General features: G+C 47.3%; 1 protein-coding gene across 1 annotated transcript in view; it reads left to right on the top strand.

Moving 5' to 3' along the window:
- The window catches only part of CPLX1 (complexin 1), a 154498-nt gene that overhangs the window by 131363 nt on the left and 5785 nt on the right, over window positions 1-17350 (top strand). The gene's annotated exons all lie outside the window — the stretch shown is intronic.

The following is a 17350-nucleotide window of genomic DNA, read 5'->3' as shown; positions in this document are numbered from 1 at the left end:
CTGTACTTTCCAAGCGCTTAGTACAGTGCTCTGCACACAGTAAGCGCTCAATAAACACGATTGAATGAATGAAGACCTGCAAATCCAGCTAAGGTGGGATGCCAAAATGCAGAAGATCCAAGGTTGTCCAGACCACCGTAAAAACAAGAATGGTTCCGTGACTGATTGGCACATTTTGTACCGTGGTATGTTAATCGGGAAAAATCCTTCGAGACGATCCAATAAACGAGCAGCTTATAACGACTTCCGATCGATTGTCTTCACAGTTGAAGTTTTGAAGTCGCCCGATCCTACAACCAGGGGGTGGTGCTGGGGAAGAGAGAGGCAGGACTTTCTTCTGGACCTGACCCCTGCAGCAGGGGCAGGGGAGATCAAATCTCGTGGCTCAGTAGATAGAGCCCGGGCCTGGGAGTCAGAAGGACCTGGGTTCTAATCCCGACTCCACCACGTCTGCTGTGTGACCTTGGGCAAGTCACTCAACTCCTCGGGGCCTCAGTTTTCTCACCTGTTAAATGGAGATTAAGACTGGGAGCCCATGAGGAACAGGGACTGTGTCCAACCTGATTAACTTGTATCTACCCCAGTGCTTAGAACGTGCTTGGCATATAGTAAGCGCTTACCCAGTACTATTATTATTATTATTGTTAGTTTCCTCCACCAGGGATGCACATACAGTTTCCTCTGCCAGGGATACACATATGGTTTCCTGGGCCGAGGATTAGCACATGATTTCTCCTGCCAGGGACACGCAGGCAGTTTCCTCCGCCAGGGAGGCGTGTTGGCTGTGAGGGTGGGGCGAGGACCCCGGGGGTGAGCTGACTGGGGAGTGGATTGGGGACAGTTACCAGACCAGGATCAAGATGCCCTGAAAAAACGAATTACGATTATGAGAATACTGCACGATGGCATGGCTGGCTGGGGGGGTGAAAGGTGGGACACCCTATCCAATCCTTGCTCCCCCACCAATGGAGTAAAGCGGGGATGTCTGCTCCCCCGGGACATTCTTCCAACTGAACAAACTTAAGGCTTTATTCACATTCCTGCAGTCTTTCAAAAATTGCTGAATACAGATAACCATGACACCCAAGAGAGCATGTTACCCGATCGACACCTCCTTGGGAGCAGGAACGGTGTCTACTAATTTGACTGTATTTGTCCAAGTGCTCCCACCGAGGAAGCACTCAACAAATACTATTAAACGATAAACAGCTTCACCAGCTTAGCCAGGATCTGTGGACTGATGGCCTGCCATACCTAGGTGATGTATCGGCCTGCACCGGGGTGGTTATACGTCCATCTGAAAGATCTATATTGGCAACCCAGAGCTAGATGCTGTCACAATTCTATTACCTAGGGAGCACATTGACCACCAATGAAACAGTAGACATGTCGATTGAAGGAAACCCAGAAGACCAGCAGGTCCTTTGGGAAACTCTTATAATAATGATAATAATGATAGTATTTGTGAAGCGCTTACTCTGTGCCAGGCACTGACCTAAGTGCTGGGGGGGATACAGGCAAATTAGGTTGGACACGGTCCCCGTCCACAGTCTTGTGTACACCACCGCTCAGTACAGTGTTTGGCACATAATAAATTGCACAATTATAGCTGCTGACAAAACAGCATGGTGTCCTGTTGAAAAGTTGAAAAACCACTTCCAGTCAGCAGAATGCGCTTCCATTTCTGATACTTTCTGCCAAGACTCCCGAATCCTCTCCTCCACCTAATTTTCTCATCATAGTTGACAACACCTTCAACCTCCCTATCTCTCAAGCCTGTAACCTTCATTTTATCCTTGACTCCTCTCTGTCTTTCTCTCTCCCCCCCTTTTCCTCCTTATATGTAGTCTATCAAGCCACCAATATAATTTATCAGCCAGTATAATTTTCCCCCTCTAGAGCATAAGCTCGTTGGGGGCAGGGAATGTATCTACCAACTCTGTTATACTGCTATATTGTTCTCTCCCAAGCGCTTAGTACAGTACTCTGCACGCAGTAAGAGCTCAATAAATACGATTGATTGCTCAAACGACAGCAGAAGCAGCTGCAGGTAAAACATGCCTTCAATAGGTAATCAGGCAGAAGCCTCCCCGCCTACCACATGGGTGGCCCGTCTTCTCTGCACTCTCTCTTTACCGCCTCAGCAGCTTGACTAAACCATCACTTCCCATTCCCAATTAGGTTAGGTAGCATTTGACTGTACTTCTCAAGTCCACCTGGTGTTTTCTGTCATCAGTAAACTCTTTATCAACCTGGAAACAAAGTCTGCACTGAGCACTGACAATTAGGGCCCTGTGTGAAATGTAAAAAAAAACCCAAAAAACTCACTGGGGGAAGTTTTCTGGGCAGCTCACGGGGAGCTATGCATGTGGCCCTTGTTAACAGCTGTATAATTCCTCATGTGCCGTGCTCAGAATATATTATACTCATCCCTGTAAAATCACAAGTACTCTTTCTTCTTTCTCTGGAAAACACATCAAATGAAATGCCTGCGGGACGCTGCATGATGGTGGTGATGATGATGTTAGGTGTGGGATTTGTTAAGCGCTTACCATGTACCGATAACTGTTCTAAACGCCATGGTAGAGACAGGATTCATTCATTCAATAGTATTTATTGAGCGCTTACTATGTGCAGAGCACTGTACTAAGCGCTTGGAATGTACAAATCGGTAACAGATAGAGACAGTCCCTGCCCTTTGACAGGTTTACAGTCTAATCGGGGGAGACGGACAGACGAGAACAATAGCAATAAGTAGAATCAAGGGGAAGAACATCTCATTAAAACAGTAGCAAATAAATAGAATCAAGGCGATGTACATTTCATTAACAAAATAAATAGGGTAATGAAAATATATACAGTTGAGCGGACGACAAGATCATCAGGTCCCGCGTGGGGCTCCCAGTCTAAGGAAGAGGGAGAACAGGGATTGAATCCCCATTTTACAGATGAGGGAACTGTGGCACAGAGAAGTTAAGTGACTCGCCTGAGGTCACACGGCAGGCAAATTGGAGGACTGGGATTAAAATCCAGATTCTCTGACTCCCAGGGCTGAGCTCTTTCACTAGATAAGGCTGCTTAGGATGTTGCTTCTGCCTGGAATCAGTGGACGTTACCTTCTGTCATCTGGTCAGGCCTTAAAAAGAGTAAAGAGTGATTTTTTTGTTGTTGTTCTTTCTGGGAGCAAAATCTTCAGCTCCCTGAGGTTAAATGAACTCCTCAGGGATCCTGGCTGCACTTTCTGTTCTGGAAGAACTGTGTATATCATCCTTTACCAATTAGCTTCTTGCCTTGCCTCCCCTCTCTACCATGCCCGTCTTCTAGCAGACACTCGTCTACGGGATCCTGTGGATCCCTGATCCCCGAAGTCAACTTTTTTCCTAAGCAGCCTTAGATGTGCTTTGTCCTCTTTTTATCAGAGGGGAGCAAGAAGGGGGCAGGTTGGAGATTGGGGGGGTTGGCCAGAGAAGCAGCACGGCCTAGTGGATAGAGCGCGGGCCTGGGAGTCAGAAGGGCCTGGGTTCTAATCCCAGCTCTGCCACTTGGCTGCTCTGTGACCTTGGATAAGTCACTTCACTTCTCCCTGCCTCAGTTACATCTGTAAAATGGAGATTGAGACAGTGAGCCCCCCGTGGGACAGGGACTGCGTCCAACCCTATTTGCTTGTGTCCACCCCAGCGCTTAGTACAGTGCATGGCACATAGTAAGCACTTAACAATTACCACGATTGTTATCGTTATTACCTAGGCCTCCCCAGCCCCCGTTAGCCCAGGGTCCAGGACTTCAGTTCCTTAATAATTATAATAATTGATAATAATTATGGTATTTGTTAAGAGCTTACTTTGTACCAAGCACCGTTCTAAGCGCTGGGGTAGATACAACGTAATCAGGTTGGACACAGTCTCTGTCCCACATGGGGCTCCCAGTCTGAATCCCCATTTTATAGATGAGGCTACTGAGGCCCAGAGAAGAGAAGTGACTTGCCCAAGGTCACACAGTAGACAAGTGGCAGAGCCGGGATTAGAACCCACGTCCTCTGACTCCCGAGCCCCTGCTCTCGTCACTAGGCCATGCTGCTTCCCGCTAGGCCGTGCTTAAGTACCTGCATTAATTCAGCCCTGTTGGTATCCACTTGTTTGCATACTAAATCTGTTTTCCAAACTGGGGTGCACGGATCCTGTAGAAAGGAGTGCTGTGATGTGCCGTGCCACCCCCCAACAAAGATGGTTACGTGTGTGCGTCTGTGGAGTGTTGAATGAATGGTGCGTGTCCCTGTCTCCCCATGTCTATTTCTTTCTAACCTAAGGCAAAACACAGGCAATTAAGAATATAATTGGTAATCATCATTCACAAAGGCTTAATGAGATCCAAAGGACTTTTATGACTCAAAGCCTTCTCTATTTTGCTATGCTTTTGATGCAATTCTCATTTTATTCAGTCTAGCTTGTGTCAAGAGGGATGCATTCAACGGTTCATACGTGACATATCGTTTGAGTTTTTCTTTTCTCAATTCCATCTCTTTTGATTGAATAACTTCATCTTTAAATCCTTTTCTTTGGTGTCTGAGGCTCCCGTTAGCTCCATTGATTTGAAAGACCCCCTTCGGGGCACTGTCCAGAAGTCAGTGGTTTGCTGTTTCAGCTGCTAATTTCCTATTGTGTTAGTTTTGGGGTCCGACTGGTTTATTTTCTCTAGCAACCTTCTGATAGTTCTCTGCTGGGCCCTCGGATATAGCGAATCCCGAATCCCGACGGCTTCCTCTTCTATCTGTGGGTGTGATTTAGAGTAAAGGAGAGGCGCACGGTCATCGGTGACTAGCTCGAGGGCCTTTACAAGGGGGCCAAAACGCAGGTAGCCGCTGCCTGCCTGAACCGCTCTGAGACGTGTCTGGCTCCAAGCAGCTTGGTACTTGCTTGGAGCAGGCAAATGACTACAGATCCAGTGAGTCCAGCTCTGGATAGAAGAATTCTGACCCTCAAATCCCTCCCTCCCCCCCCCGCCCCCCAACCCTGCTCTCCGGGGCTCACCTAGCTCCAGCCAGCTTCGATCTGTCGTGCGGTGAGACTGTTACCACCCCTTGCGTTCCTTCCACTTGAAGCCATCCTTGCTACCGTCCCCTGACTCTGATTTCTCCTAGGGAATTGTTGGATCCGGGTTGAGGTGAGCAAGCCCTGAAAGAGTACCTGTGAGCTGGTCTACAGGAATAGAATAGTCAGAGCATCTGGTGCTAAGTATTTGACAGTAGAGGCCACTGGGAATATATATTGGTTAAAAAAAAGTACAGAAAAAAACACCAGGGGAGGCAATCTTCTTGTCTAGAATTCACACGCTCTGTTGGTTTATGCCGACTGTCGTGAAGAATGACACTTCCTTTAATAAAAACATGTTAACTTTTGACAATGCCAGCTGATGTTTCTTCTCAGGCCCTTCTCTATAACAACAGATGATTGTAAATAGAAATATGGTGTGGGTCGATATTCCTTAGAAAGATTGTGCAAAGAGAGATGTTGGGATTTTGAACAATGGAAAGACCTGTACGTCTAGTTTTTTTTAGCCCCAGATGCTCCCTGGAATTACACCCCACTCTTCTGGCTAAGAAAGAGATATTCGTGGTCACCTCACAAGGGGTAGATCAGCAAAGCCAGGCTTCTGTTCTGGGATAACTCTCAATTCCCCCCTACAGTCTATTTTCCTACTGTACTCTCCCAAGCACTGAGAACGGTGTTCAGGGCATAATAAGTGCTCAATAAATACTGCCGACTGACTGACTTCCGTGAATTGGGGGATTCAAAGACCCCACAGTTCCTAGGTTGATTCCGAGCCGGGTCTGAGGGAGCTCACGTGCTTTCAACGGTTTACACGAGTGGTAGAAAATCCTGCCCCGAAAGTGGGGTGTCACACCCCCCTCCCCCAACTTCCTCTCCCCCTCCCCGCTCCGGGAAGGAGAGGGAGATGGGGAGAAGGGAGACCTCCAGCAAGAAGGGGCCCTGTTCTGGAGACCGATTCCTTACCACCTCCCGACCCCTGTGACGTTAAGGCACGAGAGGACATCCTGGTTGCACTCCTCCTTACGCCTGCCCCACCACCCTATCTATTTTCTGCCCAGCGAAAGCCCACTCCAAATGACATCACTGCACAAATTCACCGCCAAGCCTGGGCGTGTAATCAAAACCCGTTGGCAACTGGTGCCGCACATGGAGCTGGACAGATGGACAACTGCCCCTCCAGACATACAGCTGGACTCCTTCTGTCACCTCTTGCTGAATTTAGCTGCAAAACCGGCACGGAGGCACCGGCCGGCTCTCCCTCCCCGGTGCTGGCGACGGGAAAATACGAACCCTTTCGGAATGTCGACGCTAGTCGAATGATTCAGAATTGGAGAAAAATAGTTTAGGCAGGGAATTTTAGAATCGAGGAGTTGGATGAGGGCTTTCCTAGCAAAGCCAAAGAAATCACTGAGGGAAGATGGGCACGGCTGAGAGAAAAGACTTTTCCGAAAGTTGTGTCCACATTAAATGTTTCCAAGACCTAGAGACGACTGCCAGAACTTCGACAAGTGAATACATGCTTGAAGATCGATCTTGAAGGTAATAGTCGATCGATGGTATTTATGGAGTGTTTACTGTGTGCAGAGCACTGTACTAAGTTCTTGGGAGAGGACAATGCAACAGAGTCGGGAGACGCGTTCTCTGCCCTCCGGGAGCTTTTACAGTCTAGAAGAGGGGAGACAGACATTGATATGAATCAATCAATTGCAGATGCGGACATAAGTGCTGTGGAGATAGGGAGGGGGTGCAAATATGAGTGCAAGGGTGATGCAGAAGGGAGTGGAAGAAGAGGAAAGGAGGGCTTAGGCAAGGAAGGCCTCTTGGAGGAGGGGTGCTTTTTAATAAGGTTATTTGTTTTTAATAAGGAAGAGGTGACTTACCTTTCCCAGATGCACCGCTTCCTCCTCCACCTCCTCCTTCCTCCTCCGTCACGCACCAGACGAGTGTCAGGGACTCCGGTGCCAGCCTAGAATCATAATAATAATAATAATACTATTTGCTAAGCACTTTTTATGTGCCTAGCACCGGCACATAATCAGATCGGACACAGTCCCTGCCCCCCGGAAGCTTCCGGTCAAAGAGGTAGGGAGAGCTGGCATCTTAGCCTCAATCTTCATGAGGAGACCGAGGCACGGTGGGGTTAAGTGACTCGCCCAAGGTCACACGGGAGGCCTGAGGCAGAGCTGGGACCGAGACCCAGCTCTCCCTTCCTTCCCCTGTGTCATGCTGCTATCCTACGGGATGAACCAGCTGAGTTTTAAAATTGTACTTAAAATTGTAGAGAAGCAGCGTGGCTCAGTGGGAAGAGCCAGGGCTTGGGAGTCAGAGGTCATGGATTCGAATCCCGGCTCTGCCACTTGTCAGCTGTGTGGCTGTGGGCAAGTCACTTCACTTCTCTGTGCCTCAGTTACCTCATCTGTAAAATGGGGATTAAGACTGGGAGCCTCATGTGGGACAACCTGATTACCCTGTATCTACCCCAGCGCTTAGAACAGTGCTCTGCACCTAGTAAGCGCTTAACAAATACCAACATTATTATTTTTATTACTTTAAAGATAAGAGTTTTAAGACAGGATGTAAAAGATGTGGGTTTTACCCTTAAAGATAAGAGTGAGGTTAACCTTCAGAGCTGGTTTGAGTCCCACTTCCCCACACCTCCATACGGGACCATATTTTTAATCCCCTTTAAACACAAGTCAGTTATAGAACATTTTGATCCAAGTAAAACAGTAGTGTTGGAAAGGCTTGTCTCGTTTTGACATTGTCACGGTTATGCAATTACTGGACTGTTCTGTAGCCAGGACCCCTGGGTTGGTATCTCTACTCCATATGGATAAGCCCCATGAGATCTTTGGGTAAATAATATTCTCCACGTGCTTTTCTTGCATTCCCAGAAGCTTGTCACAATTCACTGAAAACTTATTACAAAATCACTGCAGCTGCCCCTAAAAGCCCAGTATGAGCTCTATTTTACCTTCTTGTATAAGATGATAGCAAGAATGCCAAATTTAGCCTTTTTTCTTCTATCATTGTATAAGGAACTTCCTGTTCCATTTCTTCGCGAGACTTTTTTATTTCAAAGCGAAGAGGCGTGTTGATTTCATTCAAGCACTGACCGAATCGGACGTAGCCGTGACTCCCAAAGAATTTGCTTATATTTGATGGATTTCAGGTGGATGATGTTCAGCTGGAAAATCAATTACCCATTTATTTCCTTTCAAAGACAGCATCCAAAAACACTGGAAAGAAAGGGATAAACACTGATATTTATTTCTCCAATGAACTCCTCCACTATACCACCACCCAATCAAAAAAAAAAAAATCCAGGTTATTCAGTCTAAAAGGACTTCGACTACAATCTTTTCTAGCCTCTGCAATCAATCTATCAATGGCACTTATTGAGCTTCATGTGCAGAGCACTGTTCTAAGCCCTTGGGAGAGAACAGGACGACCGAATTATGCACACATAAATGTTTAAATGATGGAACCGCTAGACCTACAGAAAGGCCACTTTCCCCAAATATTTTAATCATTCCAGGAAATTCCAAACTCATAGTGTGTTAAATAAATTACACCAGGCCTGTCTTGATTATCTGGGAAGTACATAGGTTTGTAGATAATGGGAATCGATGGGATGGATTTTTTTTTTCATTTTTAAATCAAGACACGAGAATGTGACTGTTAGGAATAATGTGTAACAAATGATCCTTTCCACATTGAGTGCATATATAGATTACCCTCGCAGGAATGTTGCGTTTGCTATTAAGAGCCATTTCCATTTCTCCCTCTTCGTTTCTCTCGATCTTCCTGAAACTGCTGTTCCAAGACAGTCATTCCAGGTCCGACTCCTATACAGTAGGCTAATCTGTCCTCTGCTGCCGTTTTGCAACCGTCCATTGATGCCCGCATCATTTCAGGTTTTGTTTCATTGCGTCTTCAAAGCATTTCTTTGGCCCGCCTTCTTTAGTTACCTCATTTCAGCTCACTCTAGAACAGCTATTGGAGTATCCATTTCCTTCACATGCTTTCGTACAGTTAAGTGAAGTGTGAAATGAAAACAATGAGAGAAAATTGTTGGTTTGTCTTTGAGAAATATGGGATTGGCTGTATTAATAATTCCAATACTTTAATAAGAAAATGTTCTAACAGGGAACATGTGTTGACTAGTTCTCTGGCCTTCTGGGCTGGGGTCAAAATCATGTGAAACTAAATTGAAATCTGTTAGCTTGGATTTTCCTTTGAGCTCTTACGTTCATTAAAGTTTCATTTTTGACTCAAATTAAAGTTACATGCATTTTACACTGTGCAGAGAATGGGCCTGGGAGTCAGAGGACCTGAGTTGGAGTCCCGTTCCGCCGCTTGCCTGCTATATGACCTTAGGGCGAGCCACTTAACTTCTCTGTACCTCAGTTTCCTCCTCTGAAAAATGGGGGGATTAACTATCTGCTCCCCCTCCTACTTAGACTGCGAGCCCCACGTAGGACAGGGACTGCATCCCACCCGACTATCTCGATTCCACCCCAGCGCTTAGTACGGTGCTCGGCACATAATAGGCACTTGCACACCACAATTACCATTGTTATCATCATTAGGGAAAGCCGCGTATCCGTGGATGGACCATTCGAGGGATTGGAAATGTTGGTCCTTAGACGTGAGAAACCGGAGACGTTGCCTCGCAAGCCAGATATTGTTCAAAGGAGTGATTTTCCCTTCTTCATTTCTTACCCGTAATTCCAACTCAAATCTAGCAGCTCTATTAGAGAAGGAGCCATTTCTTCTCCCTTCGCGTTCCCTCCGGAGGAGGATCTGTGGGCTCTAAGTGATCCCCATCAGAGCCCCATTATCTAAGGGAGAGACAGTCTAAATATATTGCTTCTCTAGGACAGGGGTCAGCTTTTAACCTTCGCCCTACCTATGCCTGTCTCTACCCCTCAACCTAACCCTAACATGGCCACACCAGGAGTGGGTGATTTTCCTCATGATTTTTTTCAATAAAACATTGGGCTTAGCCACTACTGCACACCAGGACAAGCTTATGGTCGGTTTGAAAAGGATCCTGGGGATGCTTCAGTGGTTAAACAGCAGGTGGTAGGTGCTAAGCCTTCTTTTCGCTTTTTTCAAACTGTCATGCAGTTTGCCCCATTGTACACGACACGATCTGACAGTCGGTAACGTTAGTGTTTTTGCATTCAATCTTTTACATTTCTGACTTTCTCTTTCTGCTACGGCTTTGTTGGTCAGCACTTGAATTGCAGCTGTTTGTCCGCCATTGTTGGAAGGGAAGTTCAAAGCCGGAGGCATTTAAGACTTGAATGCCTTAGTCACTTTCCTTCCGAGCTGAAGCCGTGATGGTTTCTTAAAACTTCAGTTAAAACTGACACCCCATTGTGTGTCCCCGGGATTTTTTTTCCTCTAGAATATTTTCTCTTTTCTATTTTTTGTCCATTTGGCTTAGGGTCGCTCTCCCTCTTGCTTCCTTTACTCTACTTCCTTCTTCTGGCTTACTCTCATTTTCATTTTCCCTCTTCCCTCCTTAACTGTATCCTCTTTTCTCCATTCCTTTTCCAGGATTTTGGTTCGGGAGGAAAGGTGAAGGTGTGGGTTTGGGAGGGAGGTAGAAGTCGGGGACGGACTGTCTCCATACAGGTGTTCTTCCCAGAACAGATCTTCAGTTTCCCATATTCTGATCTATACCGATTCGAGTTGTGGGGCTGAAAAGTACTGAATCCTCAAGAGTTCCCTTTACTCTACGGCCCCTATTTCTATCACTGCCCTTAAACGGGACTTGATCTTCACAAACATACTTGGGCACTGGTCCAGACTATAATTTATGCTCTCCGCTTCGTGCTGCTAGTCTTTCTCACTGCCCAAAAGTAACGTCCTTTCTTCCTTTTTTTCTAGATCATTGTTCTGTTACCTATTCTCTACCTTCCGGGGTGGGTGCCAGCAGAAGTAAATCACAACGGCCTTTAGTTTTCTTTTCTGCCTAGTCCGTTCAATACTAAATTTAGTTCAAGATCTTATCCTGTTTAACCTCACTGGCAGGTCCCTGAACAGATAGAAAGTATCACTCTTTACTGACCTAGTTATCTCCTGTGTATCTTTCCCAGCATACAGTGGGTCACTGCCAACTCCTAGTATTATGCCAACAGGCCCAATACACCCATCACTTCCAAAATCCAGTAAAATGGTCCAGAAGGGTTATTATCTTAGACAATAGCTCCTTGACAGTAGGAATAGTATCAGTTAACTCTACTGCACTCTCCCAAGGGCTTAATACATACAGTGTTCAATCAATTAATCAGTCAATAGTATTTACTGACTCTCAGCCCATCACTAAGAGGATTTTTTTTTACATATATTTCATTTTACACGGCTCCTTCACTCCAGCGAGGTCTGGGATCCCAACACTCACTCTCAGGAGTAGAGGAATATCTACATCTCCATCCCACACCATCCTGCTCAAGACTTGCAGTCGACTGGGGGAGAGACTGGGAGAGATGAAGGTATTCAGTATCCGGGACCTCTCCCCGGACAAATTAAGCCCTGATCCTGGCAATCGGAGAGGGTAGCCTGAAAATGACCACTTCTGCCTCAGAGGATTTCTCCTCCTTCTTCCATTTCAAACTCAATCTAAATTTTGGATATTTTGATGTACCCGTGTCTCTCATCTGTATAGCTTCAAAGCCTGAAACCTCTAGCCAATAGGAGCATATGTGAAGGGTAGTCAAAGAGAGACAGAGTGGTAAAACTGGATGTAAGTGCTAAAAGAGGGATACCAACCGTGACACTCTAAGTTCTCAACTTCCCAGAGATATGTGAAAGGACAGATGGCATCACTCAGGAGACCGAAACCACCGGATGAGAACCGGCGTTGTCCGTTCAATTTCTGGCTGTGTCGCTGACTTGCTACGTGTCCCTAGGCCCGAAGTTCACTGATTTCTTTTCAGTGACAGCAGGTCCTAGCCAGAATCAGCATCTTGTGGAAAGCAGGGTTCCCAAATATTAGATCATGGCACACTGGCATGACTTGGAAGCTCCGTGGCGTACCGTGACATTTTGGGGTCACTTTTGCTCGCTTTGATTTCAGTGTTCATTTAGTGGGTACACTTCCATTCTTGGACATGTACTGCACGTGCTCAGCTAAATCAAAGGTAGCAAATAGGCAGTGGCGTGTGGCACGCGTTCCTCTCCGCTCTCGCTCACACACACATACACACACACACACATACACACACACACACACACTTCCACAGGTTTCTGGAAAAAGGGAAGAGGCCTGGGGAGTAGGGGTGCCATGCCCACAGATCACCCAGTGCTTAGAACAGTGCTTGGCACATAATAAGTGCTTAATAAATTTATCATTCTTATTATTATCACTCCTCTTGGGTTGGACACCTCCCAACAGAACATGATTTTAAGGCGTAGGTTTTGAGGCTAGGACTGCGAATTGTGGGGAGTTCTGTATTGGATTGTAAAAAGCATTTAATCTTAGTAGTTTCCCCCCAGACCGTGGGGCTCTGAAAATGGTCATAGCTCAGGCTATGTTGGGGTAGAGCCTCCTGATCCATTCAGCTACCTGGCATCGCTGTATCATGATTGCTCAGAGAGAAACGCTACACTTCCCTAAAGCCAATCTGAGCAAAGATGTTGCGTTTGCCAAGATAATTCTCTGCTCCAGATGAAGCCAAAACTTGGCTGTTTGGAGACTCTGGGCAGTGGGCAAAGAAATTAAAATGCCCTTCACCCTCAGGAAGGAACAGAGCAGCACCCTCTTCTGCCTGAATGGGAACATTCAGAGAAGCAACGTGGCCTAGTGGATAGAGCGTAGAACCGGGAGTGAGAAGGACCAGGGTTCCAATCCTGACTCCGCCTCTTGTCTGCTGGGTGACCTTGGGCTTCTCTGTGCTTGGACTTAACTTCTCTGTGCCTCAGTCACCTCACCTGTAAAATGGGGAGTAACACTGTGAGCCCCACGTGGGACACAGGCTGTGTTCAACCTGATTAGCTTGTATCATCTACTCAGGCACTTAAAAGAGTGCCAGGCACTTAGTAAGTACTTAACACCAAGAAAGAAAAAACCACACTGGGCTTAATGAAGAATAACTGGTATTTGATAAGTGCTTACTATGTGCCACACCCTGTGTTAAGTGCCAAAGTAGAGAGAAGATCATCAGACACAGTGCCTATCCCCCATAGGGCTCACAGTCTAAGTAAGAAGGAGACGGGGAATTGAATCCCTATTTTACAGATGAGAAAAGTGAAGCAGAGAAGTGAAGTGACCTTCCCAACCTCACATAGCAATCAAGATGCAGAGCCAGCATTAGAACCCAGTTTCTCCTCTCCCAGGCCCACGCTCTTTCCACTAAGCCACACTGTTGAACTTTGTATTTTTCCCTCCGAATGAGTTACTCTTCTCTAGTTAAAGGTTCCTGTAAAAACTAACCAATGGACGTGTGATACGATTATTAATTGGCATTCACATATCTGTATAGAGAAAGAGAGAGAGAGGCTTCGTGCTTTCCTAAGAAGGAAAGCAGTGTCATCACTGGTTCCGACCGTTGTTCCAGCAAGCCTAATATTCTAGTGGCGAAAGTGGCAACGGGGTACTCGGAAGAATCAAGTGATTATTCTCCTGGACATCTCCAAACCTCCCAGACTTCAAGCCAGCAGTTGAAGTGGGAAGAGCTACTTCCTGGACACCGGCCCAATGTTTCAGGTAGATTTCACCGCACACCTGCAGGATGACCAGCCAAGGGTATTATGGACCGTGAAATTCCTCATAACCGTATACATCTGCCACATTCTGATAGTTACACGATATCTTTTAAACTATATTCCTTATGATCACCGTCCCCATTCATTTCCCCATAACCACCTAGAGTATACTAATAATAATAACGGTATTTGTTAAGCACTTACTGTGTGCCAAGCACTGTACTAAGTGGTGGGGTAGATCCAAGGTTCTCCCAAGTGGGCTCACCATCTTAATCCCCATTTTACAGATGAGGGAACTGAGGTACAGAGAAGTTAAGCGGCTTGCCCAAGGTCACACAGCAGAGAAGTGGCGGAGCCGGGATTAGAACCCACGCCCTCTGACTCCCAATCCCGTGCTCTTTCCACTAAACCACGCGGGTCACTGGCGAGCAATGTGAAGGCGGTTAGTAGAATCCCTTGAACCAGATAGTATCGAGGAAAAGGTCTCACGTACGACCCTTCGTGTCCAAATGGAATGACTCAAAGATTAATTCAAGTTTTAAAAGCTGTTATATCTTAATTTATTCATCTTTTCATCCTGCCACCGATGGAGACGGCTTTAATATTTTGTCTTAAGTGGTGTTTCTTGTTGAGATCTGCAGCTCCCTAGCGTCGTGGATTATGTGACAGAGTGAAGATGAATTGTTGAAATAACAGGCAAATCACTCTGGTTTGGGGTAATGAAAGAACTAAAAAGAACAAATCACAAAAAGAACACACAAAATGTTTTTCCTAAACACTCATCTGTTCTAATGACACCATTAAAACACTGAGCGCTTTATACCAATGTAATCTTTTGATCTCTTTGAAATCCCATGTAATTTTCTTTTACAAAACACTCATTCCCCAACCAGTTTCCCGGCCTGAGAAGGGAGTTTGGATTCGCTGTCCGACAAATCGATGCATTGAATTTCATCTTAATCCTATTCGATGATTTAATTAAAGTGTAAGAAACACCGCATTTGGAGCCGGGAACGTTTTGACAGCGATTCTTTGTACAGAGATAGATCTTTTGTGGAAGACCTAACCTTGGCCCCTGACTGGAGAGAGCCTCTCTGTATCCTCATCCTACAGTCTATTCCGCTGAATGCAAAGTGGCTGCGGGGCGTTTTAGAAGTTACAGAGTTGGAGTTTGAATTGAAGAGATTTTTCAGTCAGAGCTCACACTCTTTGTATTTGTCCGAGTCAGAATAGCCCATGGAAAAACATATACTATAGGAATAAACAATTTGCTCAGGGGGAAAAATACTACTGGCTGGATCAGAAAAACCACTGAGCTTAGCTCCGGGCCAGAATTTCTTTTCCATTTGTCCATTCTGTCGATGCAGAATTTTCCGCTTTGCCGTGACTCGCAGCGTAAAGCGCCTCGTCAAGGACAGGGGAGCAAACGATGGACATCAGTGTGAAGGGGGTTGAGGCTTGGTCCCTCCCCAGTGCACAGGAATTCCCATAGGGCCCACCCGGCGCAACCTTAGGGGGGGCTATGGCAGCCCTTAATTTGTACCGGAAGAGGCGCCGGGTTCCGAAAACCGGCCAATTGGCATCTCTCCCATTACCGACTAAACTGACCTTCGATCAGAACGCTTCAGGCCTTGGCGGTGAGGGTCTGAAGAACAGGAACTCCACTACTTCCACCCACAGCGTCTCCTGACTCTGGTCTCCTACAGCTTGCTGGCATCCCTCGATGCCCACCACGGACTCAGTAGACCTCCTGCCAGCGCAGCTCTTCCCCACAGATGCCAAGTCCCACAGGCCCAGCAAGCCAGGCCATAAATTAAGGACTGGGTCACGGCCTGGAGAGTGGAGAGGGAAGAGCCAGACAGTGCAACCCTACCTCTCATCCCAACCGGGGACTTTCCTGGGCCACTTTTGATCCGGGGCAGGAATAAGTCCTCTTGGTTCGCAGTTGCCCTGAAGGCTCTTTCTCCCCTTCAGCCGAGGGTGAGGGAGAGAGTCTAGGAGAGAGCTAGAGGGAGGATTTTCTCCTCTTATCCCACCAAACCGGAAATGAAGAATCATTTGAAATGATTATCGTTTCTAGTCAAACTCTGGCTTTATCTTGCTGTGTGACCACAGCAGAGTCACTGCAAATCCTCCGTTTGCAGCGTGAAAATGGGATCGGGCTAAAAAACTCCCACCTCCGCATCGCTGCTGGCGATTGGGCCGTCAAGCTGCAGTTTCTGGAGGTTCCGGTAAAGAGCTCTGGGGGTCAGGACTGTGGCTTAAAATACAAGCAGTAAGGGTCCAAGGAGTAATACACCGGGGTGGGGGGGGGGGGGGGAGAGGAAGAGGGAGGCAGAAGAGATGTTTTCCTTCCCAGGATGCCCTGGGACCTTGAGAGCCAACATGTCTGGAGAGGACACTTTTGGTTCTGAACGTTGAAAGAGTGCCTTCTGGGGCAAGACCTTCCTTCCCTGTCACTTGCCCATTGACGGCCTTCAGAGTCACCAGCCCCCGACCTTCGGAACTGGTTCTCAAAGTCGGGGCCAGGCCTAGAAATGTGACCATCCCGGACAGCTCCTTCAAGCGCCCAGCTGTGCTTGGAGGTTCGAACCAAGACTCCATCTGATGGGGAGGATGGTGAGAGAGGGCAAGTTGGGGTGGGGGGTGGGGGAGGTTCAAGTGCCGATTCAGTAGTTCTGTTCCTTAAACCGTGCATCTGCGATCTCTGACGTCTGATGAGCCCCGACTGGCAGCTCTAGGCAACTGCCTGTTTGGCCTGCTCCTAAAACTGGTTCTGGTCATTCTTCTGAAGAAGCCAATATACAACCTATGCTGCTCTCTCCATTTGCAGTACCGAAAAGCAGATTTCTGTTTTTACAAAATGGAAAATGGTCCCTTGGCAACTTTGGGCTGCTGAAGAGTGATGGATATCCCACTGCTCTTCCTTATAGCAGAGAGCCCTGTGTTGGTAAAGGGATCTTTCACATCTCTCCATTACTTTATGTCCCAAAGTCGAATGTTCACTCTTTCTGCTTCTGGGTACGATGCCACTGCACAGTGGCCCCGCGTCTGGTCTAGACTTGAGCCATCTCAAATGGAGCGTGACTGCGACAGAGCCGGGGACCGCATATGAGCGGTGATTCTCCCACTCGGCCATTCAGTGGCCACTCGGTTCCCCGGCAAGAGTGTTCTGACGCTGCCTCTGAAGTGGTCAAACAGAGATGCCTTGTAGGGTCGCCACCTCAAACTTGCCAAAATCCTGGACATTAGCTCCAGGGTCCTCCCTAGGGGGTTGCAAGACCCGGGGCGACTTACCTGTTTGGGACAGTTGGTCCAGTGAGAAGAGGTGGGCGGTGGGGAAGGGGGGAGGGTTTAAAGAGCGGAAGTTTCACCCTCGAATCGCTCTCTCCACTCGCCACCGCCCCCGGATCGGTAATGCGATAGTGGGGGCGGAGAGAGACACGCCGCCATCTTCTTTCCACTCCCTTGGGGAGCCCCCATCCCTCCTGACCAGCGGAACTCCAAGCCTCAGCCTCCAGGGTACGCGACTGTTCGTGACCTCTTACAGAAAGACCGGGACACAGGTGGCGGATATTCTGGGA

Source organism: Ornithorhynchus anatinus, chromosome X3 (genome assembly GCF_004115215.2).
Source record: "Ornithorhynchus anatinus isolate Pmale09 chromosome X3, mOrnAna1.pri.v4, whole genome shotgun sequence".
In the NCBI taxonomy this organism is placed as follows: Eukaryota; Metazoa; Chordata; class Mammalia; order Monotremata; family Ornithorhynchidae; genus Ornithorhynchus; species Ornithorhynchus anatinus.
The sequence above is the reverse complement of the archived record's forward strand: the minus strand, read 5'-3'. Positions and strand labels throughout refer to the sequence as shown.